Source organism: Solanum tuberosum, unplaced genomic scaffold (assembly GCF_000226075.1).
Source record: "Solanum tuberosum cultivar DM 1-3 516 R44 unplaced genomic scaffold, SolTub_3.0 scf00387, whole genome shotgun sequence".
Lineage (NCBI taxonomy): Eukaryota > Viridiplantae > Streptophyta > Magnoliopsida > Solanales > Solanaceae > Solanum > Solanum tuberosum.
In genome coordinates, this window is record NW_006239312.1 from 118,486 (window position 1) to 128,060 (window position 9,575).

The window sequence follows — 9,575 nt, forward strand, 5'->3', positions numbered from 1 at the left end:
GGTTTACTAATGGGCTTAATACGCCTTAGGTATTAAGCCATCTTAGGCTAATTCTTAAATTTTGATTTGATTTTGCTCTACTGTAGGTTAACTAGAATTGGTTTACAAAATACTTGATTACCCGAGTCGGACAAACTACGGTGTGAAGTATAATAAACGACGTTGGATGACCACAAGCCAACTATTCGTTTATCACATCAAAAGAATTCGAAGGTGCTTTTCTGAAGGACAGCCGCGGAAAGTCATGTAACCGCCTTTTTTTCTAATACAAATTATTTTTCTTTTGGAGGAATCGATTCCATGAATGTCACAGTTTAATAAACAATAATAAAAAAAAGTAAACAGTTAAACACATAGCCAAATAAGTTAATTTTAAGGTTAGAATCATTCATCTCCCCAGTAGAGTCGCCATTTTATTTTATATTAAAAAAACAAAACGAGGTTTTTAGAGTCGTCACTTAATTTTTAAAGAAAAATTTTAAAAACTAATTTCAAAAGATTAAAACAGTAAATCAATTGAAAAAGGGACTGTGGTTCATAATAGCATTTCGGAAAGGGTTTGAAAGCACCCAAAAGTCACGCTAACATGCGATTATCCAAAAATTAAAATACTTGGCTAATATTTAAAGACAAAGATAAACATGATTGACTACGTTGTGGAAATAACAGTTTAGAACTTAAAATTATTTTTAAGGGGAGGAAAAATATTACTCAAGTAAATAACTTACAAATATTCTAAATAGGTAATCCTATTTAATTTTAGAAAAAATATAAGTGTTCACTCAAAATGGTTTCCTTTGGGGAATTGAATTTTTTGAAACCTTAAAATCAATTTAATAAGTAAACACATAATGACAATTAAATATATAGGGAAAGAAAATTTGGGCCAACTCTGGATTTGTCCACCTGGGCCAGCACTTGGGCCTGAATTCAACTTTGGACATATGACTTATTTGCACCTGTCCTAAAGAAACTAAGGTAAGTTGATTTCTCCATTGGACTTTAGGCCCAATTCTTACATTTGGTACACGTTCTAATAACTAACACATAATAATAATAATTACAAAAGGGGGATTAGGCCCAAAGCAATAAAATACAACTTTTAAAAATAAAAGGTGGGCTTTTTGAGCCCATTTCTTCTACACTCTGATTTGTGGCGCTTTATCATGTATACTTAATGTATACGTGCTCCCGGAACCTGTTCTTCGATTTTTAGGCTTGCCAACTCGAAAAAGGCAAATTTTGAGCCTCCATGGCCCATATAAGAAAATGTAGGGAATGGAGATAGAGTCTGTGAAGACTTAGGCAGATTTACATGCAACAAAATTGATAAGATAAGGAATAATAATTAATAATGAACGAATAAATTGATTAACTCCTATCAGACAAAGTAATGCTATCAAGATCAAAGCAGTTTTAAATGCATAGTAAAAAATCCCTGGTGGGTTTTTAATGGGAAAAGAAACAATTGAAAATAACATCATATTATTTTACTATAATTAAGAAGAACAGTAGCTAACAAAGAAATTGCTTACACTTAAAGTGGAACAGGATCATAGACAAGGCAAAGACGACGAATATCAAACTAAGCAAAATGAAATAGAGAACTGATCACATTCCAATAAACCAAAGTCAATAAAGTAAATACATAAACCTGAACCTAGCATGATTGGACCACATAATTAATTAAGTTAATGAAAACCAGAAAATAAACAAGTTAAGGAAGTCACATTTTAACAACTGGAACAATGAAATTAAATCTAGAACAAAACGATCCGTGCTCATAATACATAAATAAGAAACCTAGAAATCAACCAAGAAATATACACCTGAAAATGAGACAAGCTTACTGATCTAATCATGAAAGGGAAAACTTAACAATTATTAGAATTTTATTCCAACTGCTATCTCTGATTAAAACCAATTTCATCTTGTGTGAAAAACACGTTAACAATGAATGAAAACCTAAATGTCAATCCCTGAGCCTACACCCTTGGCAAGACTAGCACTTGAGAACCATTATTGTCCCAAGCGAACCTTTGGCTTGGCTAGACTCTCAGCGGAAGACTTAGAGCTCGTTTGGATTGGCTTAAAAGTTGGTCAAACCTACTTTTAAGTCAGTTTTTGACTTTTGGAAGTGTTTGGCAAATAATAAAAAATAACTTAAAATAAGTCAAAAATGACTTAAAATAATATATGAAGTGTTTGGCAAGGTAAAAAATGATTTAAAATAAGTCAAAAATGACTTAAAATAAATCATAAATCAAAAGTAGGTCTCCCCCTACTTTTTTTTTTGGCTTAAAAGTCATTTCAATTTGACTTTTTATTTTTGACTTAAAAGCTACTTTTTTAAGCCAATCCAAATGGGCTCTTACTTAACAGAAAATGTACTTAAATACAATCTTAAATAAACTGTCTGAATAGATAAACTTAGAATGTTTAGAAATAACATTTAACTTAGCCAAAGAGGCAACTCAATATTTAACATAAGCCAATAACAAGATAATGAAAAATGAACTAACTAACTGTCTATGAAGCCTCTAACAACTGAGATGGACGTCGGGACAAGACCCATGACATCCTAATGAACTAACTATTCAAAGCAATAAAAAGGGAATCCTCTGAAAAGCAAGGAGGCTCACCAATTGATTCTGAGTGCTCAATTGGATCAACGAGGAGCTGGATGCTGATCCTAGTTGCCTGTATCTGTATCTGTATCATAAAATGATGCAGGCCAAATGGCATCAGCACATTGAATGTACGAGCATGCGAGGAGAATTCTAAATAATACATAAGCTTGAATTGGAATCAGAAAAAAATAGTTACCTCAACTTTACTCAAACTCATGGATACTCCACTCACATGCAGAAATAAACAACATTAAAGATGCAGTTTATGTAAAGAATTTAAAACAGTAAAAAACAACTCCATATACATATATAATAAAGTAATATAACTATGTAGGTGTTTCTCTAAGCGACAACCATTACTATGAGCTATGTGATGATACAACATCTCACCCACGCTGCCAGAACTGTCCTATAACTTGTTGGGATATAGAACGCCTCAACTAAGTGGATCACTAGTCTATGCTAAAAAGCACTAAGGAATCATCTAAAGAGTATGACCCTTTTCTACCCACGTAGGCTACGTGATTTATGGAGACATAAGTTATTATGAACTCATCCCTATATCGGTGCTCAATATTACTCCCAAAATACTTTGCTCATATGATTAAAAACAAAAACACTTTTTGTGGTTTGAGATAATTAGTCAAAAACTAGCTCAAAGGCTCTCTTGGAAATCAGTGTTTCCCCTCTTGTTTAGATGTGAAAACATTTACTCTTTGGAAATTCTTAGTTCCCATATACTCTTTTTAAAGAAATGAACTTCATTTGTTATTCTTACTCAACTCAAAACTCAAGTCTTAAAATAAGATTTAAAACATTTGTAAAGGGCTTCTTGAAAGGACTCTAAGAACTTTCTAGACTTGGCACTTAACTTTTCTTGAATTTGTATTTATGGATTCAAGGTTATGATTCATGTTTATGGATAATTTATAGGTGTTCAGAAGTCATTTTGAGTAGTTAGAATCGATAGGAAGTGTTAGTACACTTTAGAAGAACTCAAATGGGCTAAACGACGAAAAACGGGTTGCGGCAGACGGCCCTGGCGCACTGCTGGCGCACCGCGCCAGCCCCCAAAATTCAGAGACCCATTTTGGGTGCACTGCTGGCGCGTCACCCCAGCCTCCTTTGTGCATCAGGGACTCGCTGTGCCAGCCCCTCCCCAGGCAAACCCGACGAACTTTTCAACTCGTTTTCTGATCTTAATTCGACTAAACTCAATCTTTTTTCTCAAATTCTCTTTAGATTCAGATACCCAAAACATATACACAAGAATCTAACTCAAACAAATCAAGGAATCAACACTATAACCTCAAGAAACCCCTCAATCTCAACCCAAATTCAAGAACGAAAGCAATTCAAGAACACATATCAAGAACATGCAAACTTCCAATCTTTTTAGGATGAATTCACATTGAAATAAACATGTTTGGCACGTGGGTGAACGAACCCAATGTTATTAAAGTCTCACATACCTTGTAGGATCAAATCCTTGATGAAATCTACAAACAATTCCTCACGAAGACGACGAATCTTGACTTTCCTCTTCTCTGCTCTCTTGAGTTCTTCTCTCTAAAGCCCTAGCATAAATTTTCAATTGTGCAAACTAAACCAATTCATTTTTGCCCCTAATTAATTCACTTCTCACATACCTTGTAGGATCAAATCCTTGATGAAATCTACAAACAATTCCTCACGAAGACGACGAATCTTGACTTTCCTCTTCTCTGCTCTCTTGAGTTCTTCTCTCTAAAGCCCTAGCATAAATTTTCAATTGTGCAAACTAACCAATTCATTTTTGCCCCTAATTAATTCACTAAAACGAATTAAATCAATTGGGTATGGAAAAGACCAAAATACCCCTTAAAATCCGGTTTTGACTTTCCTTATCTAGGTAGCCCGACTTCCAATAGGCTTATCTTCCTCATACGAACTGGAAAATGAGCAAACTCGGCGGCGTTGGAAAGATAATCCAAAGATCTTTCCTATGGTATCTTGTAGCACACCTAACCCATATTGAGCTAGGAGTTATGGTCGTTTGAAGTTGACCTAAAACTCATACTTAACATAACTTAAACAAATTTCCAAATTTTTCATTCTTCCCAAAAATGAATCTTTCTAATTTTAGCTCTTTCACTTATCGAGGTGTTACAATATTTCCCCCTTGGGAACATTCGTCCTCGAATGAGATCACTTTAAGTAGACTAAGGGTGTGACATCTAACATCTAGTTCAAACACCCAACAAGCAAAATGTAAATACAACATGCCAAGTTAAAATAAAAGGCAAGAAAAGGATTAGTACCTTAATTTGGAATTTCTCCGGATTCGAAGAGATGTGGGTATCTATTCTTCGTATCCTCCTCACCTTCATAAGTAGCTTCCCCAACAAACTGATTTCTCCACAGAACTTTGACTGATGCTACCTCTTTCGTTCTCAACTTGCAAACTTGGTGATCTAGAATCTGAACAGGAAGCTCCTCATAAGATAAGTTATCCTTGATACCAATATCTTCAGTAGGTATGATAAGTGAAGGATCTCCCATGCACTTCTTCAACATGGAAATATTAAATACCGGATGGACCTCTGCTAACTCTTGTGGTAGCTCTAACTCATAAGCTTCATTGCCAATCCTCTTGGATATTCTGTAAGGACCAATATACCGGGGACTAAGCTTCCCCTTTAACCAAATCTCATAACACCCTTCATGGGTGAAACTTTCAAGTATACCCAATTATCTACTTCAAACTCTAACTCCCTTCTCCAAACATCAGTCTAGGATTTCTTACGACTCTGCGCTGTTTTCAACCTATCTTGAATAACTTTCACTTTCTCCATAGCTTGATGAACTAAGTATGGTCCTATCAACCCAGCTTCACCAACCTCAAACCATCCACTAGGAGATATGCATCTTCTCCCGTAACGAGCTTCATAAAGAGCCATATGAATGCTAGAATGGTAACTATTGTTATAAGTAAACTCAATGAGAGCTAAGTGATCATCCCAATTACCCTTGAAATCAATCACACGGGCCCTCAACATATCTTCTAAAGTCTGAATAGTGTGCTCTGCTTAACCATCTATCTGAGGATGAAAAATAGTACTTAAGTTCACCTTTGAACCCAAGCCTTTATGAAAAGATTTCTAGAAATGTGCAGTAAATTGTGCACCTCTATCTGATATAATCAAAATAGGGACTCCATGAAGTCTTACTACCTCTTGAATGTATAACTTGGCACAATCCTCTACTTAATAGGTAGTCTTTACCAGCAAAAACTGGGGTGATTTGGTCATTCGATGCACAATCACCAAAATAGAATCATGTTGCCTGCGAGACCGTGGCAAGCTAGTAATGAAACTTTAGGAGAACCCCTCTACGAACCTTCTATAATATCTTGAGCCATACCACCGGGCCTTTGGTGCTCTACTTTAACTTGTTGACAATTTGGGCATTTAGCATTGAACTCAGCAATACCTTTCTTCATACTATTTCACCAAATACTTCTCTCAAGTCATGATACATCTTTGTTGAACCTGGATGAATGGAATATGTGGAGCTATGACCTTCCTACATGATCCTCTCTTGGGGTTCATCCACCCTTGGTACAGACAACCTACCTTGATACCTCAATACGCCATCTCCCCCTTGTTCAAAAGCCATTACGTTTTGCTTATGAACATTTGCCTTCAATTCAAGCAAAATAGGATCTTGGTCTTGTTTCTCATTAACTTCATACACTAATGATGATTCAACCCCATTCATCACAACCACTCCTCCTTCTGTGGAATCCATTAGTTGAACTCTTAATCGTGCAAGTCTGTGCACATCTTTCGCTAACACTCTCTTTTCTTCCTCAACATGGGCGGTACTACCCATAGACAACCTGCTCAATGCATCAGCAACAACGTTAGCCTTACCTGGGTGATAGAAAATACTCATGTCATAATCCTTGAGTAACTCCAACTACCACCTCTATCTAAGATTAAGCTCTTTCTGACTGAATACATACTGAAGACTCTTGTGATAGGTGAACACATCCACATGGAAACCATAAAGCTAATGACGCCATATTTTCAAAGAAAATACTATGTAGCCAACTCTAAATCATTGGTTGGATAATTCTTCTCGTGAACTTTCAGTTGTCCGGAGGCATAAGCTATAACTTTACCATTTTGCATTAACACACAACCCAAACCAACTCTGGACGCATAATAATATACAACAAAGCCTTGCGTACCTTCTCCTAAGGTCAATACTAGGGCTGTAGTCAACCTAGTTTTCAATTCCTGAAAGCTTTTCTCACAAGCTTCAGACCATTGAAACTTAACCGTCTTCTAAGTCAACTTTGTCAAAGAGGACGAAATTCAGGAGAACCCCTCTACGAACCTTCTATAATATCCATCCAACCCCAAGAAACTCCTAATATCTGTTGGAGATGTGGGTCTATGCCAATTTTGCACTGCCTCTATTTTCTGGGTATCAACTCTAATTCCATCACCGGAAATAATGTGGCCTAAGAATACCACAAAATTAATCCAAAACTCATATTTAGAGAACTTAGCATACAACTCTTTATCTTTTAGAGTTTGGAGAACTATTCTGAGATGGCTAGCATGATCTTTCTCATTCCTCGAATAGATTAGAATTTCATCAATGAACACGATAACAAACATATCTAAATAAGGCTTGACCACTCTGTTCGTAAGGTCCATGAACGTTGCAGGCACATTAGTCAAACCAAATGACATAACTAGGAACTCATAATGACCATAACGGGTCTTGAATGTTGTCTTTGGAATATAAAAATTCCCCTTACTCTCAACTGATGGTAGCCTGATCTAAGGTCTATCTTAGAAAAAGAAGTGGCACCCTGAAGCTGGTTGAAGAGATCATCAATTCTCAGAAGAGGATACTTATTCTTGATAGTAACATTGTGCAACTGATGGTAGTCTATACACATTCTAAGAGAACCATCATTCTTCCTCACAAATAAGACCGGAGCTCCCTAAGGTAAGACACTTGGTCGAATAAAGACCTTCTCAAGGAGATCTTTTAACTGCTCTTTTAACTCTTTCAACTCTGCTAAAGAAATTCTATATGGCGGAATAGATATAGGACGAGTATCAGGAAGAAGTCTATTTCTCTCTCAGGAGGGACTTCGGGAAGATCATCTGGAAAGACTTCTGGAAACTCACTCACAACAGGAACTGACTCAATAGGAGGTGTCTCAACACTAGAATCATTAACTCAGACTTGGTGATAGACACACCCCTTGGAAACTAGCTTTATCGCCTTAAGGTACGAAATAAAATGACCTTTAGGCACTGCTGAACTACCCCTTCACTCAAAGACTGGCTCATTAGGAAACTGAAACTTAACAACTTGAGTTCTACAATCAATGGAGGCATAACAGGCATGAAGCTAGTCCATACCCAGAATAACATCAAAATCTACCATGTATAACTCAACTAAATCAGCTATGGTGCTCTTGTGATTTACGAAAATGGTACAATCAAGATAGACTCTCTCAGCTAGAATAGACTCCCCAACAGGTGTAGAAACACTAAAGGGCTCACAAATTTTCTCAAGAAGAACATCAAAATTCATCGCAACATACGGGGTCATAAAATATAGACTCACTCCTGGATCTAGAGAATTCTCTTGCTCTTGGCGACTAGTGATAGAATATAGGCGGTTTACTCCTCCACCAGTCCCTGAAGTAGCTCCTCTAGGTGCGGCCTTGTCTAGTGGAGCAACTGAAGAAGATTGGGCTTTATTGGCCCTATTTCCATTTCCATGCTTGTTCTTAGGACATTCTTTCATGAAGTGACCATTTTGCCCGCACTTGAAACATCTAGTAGAGCCATCGCGACAAGGACATGGGTGGTTCCTACCACACTTAGCACATGTAGGAGCCCAATTACCCCCTTGTTCCACACTACCCTAAGACTGAGCAGGTCTAGCTCTGAAATTCTGTGAATTTTGACTATTATACTCACCTTTGATCCTTGGTGCAGGTGCACTAGCAGATGATGAAGCAGGTCCCTTTTGCTTTTGTTGAAAGGAAGACCGGTTCACATTACTCCTTTGTTGCATGGATTCATTCCTTGTCTTAGCTTTCTTGTTTCTAAATTCTTCTCTATCCCTCATGTAACATTCGGTAAGTTGATATAATTATGAAGAGGCTTAGAATCGGAAATAGTCATTTTTTTGGAGGAATTCAGAATCTGGAAATTTGGCTAAGTATGGAAAAAGATGAGTTTTTGGCCAACTTTGAGCAGTCATAAATCCTAGCTCAGGATGAATTAGGAGTAGTTCCAGTTATGTTTGCGAAACTCGTGGAATGATCTTTCCAATGCCACCTAGCTATCTCAGAATAGTTCTTCAGACTTTGAAAGATAAGGAGTTGTATGCCCAGTTCTCTAAGTGTGAGTTTTGGCTTAAGTCCGTGGCATTCCTAGGCCACGTTGTGTCCGGTGATGGAATTAAAGTTGATACTCGAAAAATTGAGGCAGTGCAAAATTGGCCTAGACCCACGTCTCCAACTGAGATTAGGAGTTTCTTGGGATTAGCTGGATATTATAGAAGGTTTGTAGAGGGGTTCTCGTTTATTGCATCTCCCTTGACCAAGTTGACTCGGAAGACAGTGAAATTTCAATGGTCTGAAGCTTGTGAGAAAAACTTTCAGGAATTGAAAAAGAGGTTGATTACAGCTCCAGTTTTGACTTTACCAGAAAGTACTCAAGGTTTTATGGTGTATTGTGATGCTTCTAGAGTTGGTTTGGGTTGTGTGTTAATGCAGAATGGCAAAGTTATAGCTTATGCCTCCAGACAGTTGAAGGTTCATGCGAAGAACTACCCAACCCATGACTTAGAGTTAGCTGCTGTAGTTTTCTCTTCGAAAATATGACGCCATTACCTTTATGGTGTTCATGTGGATGTGTTCAC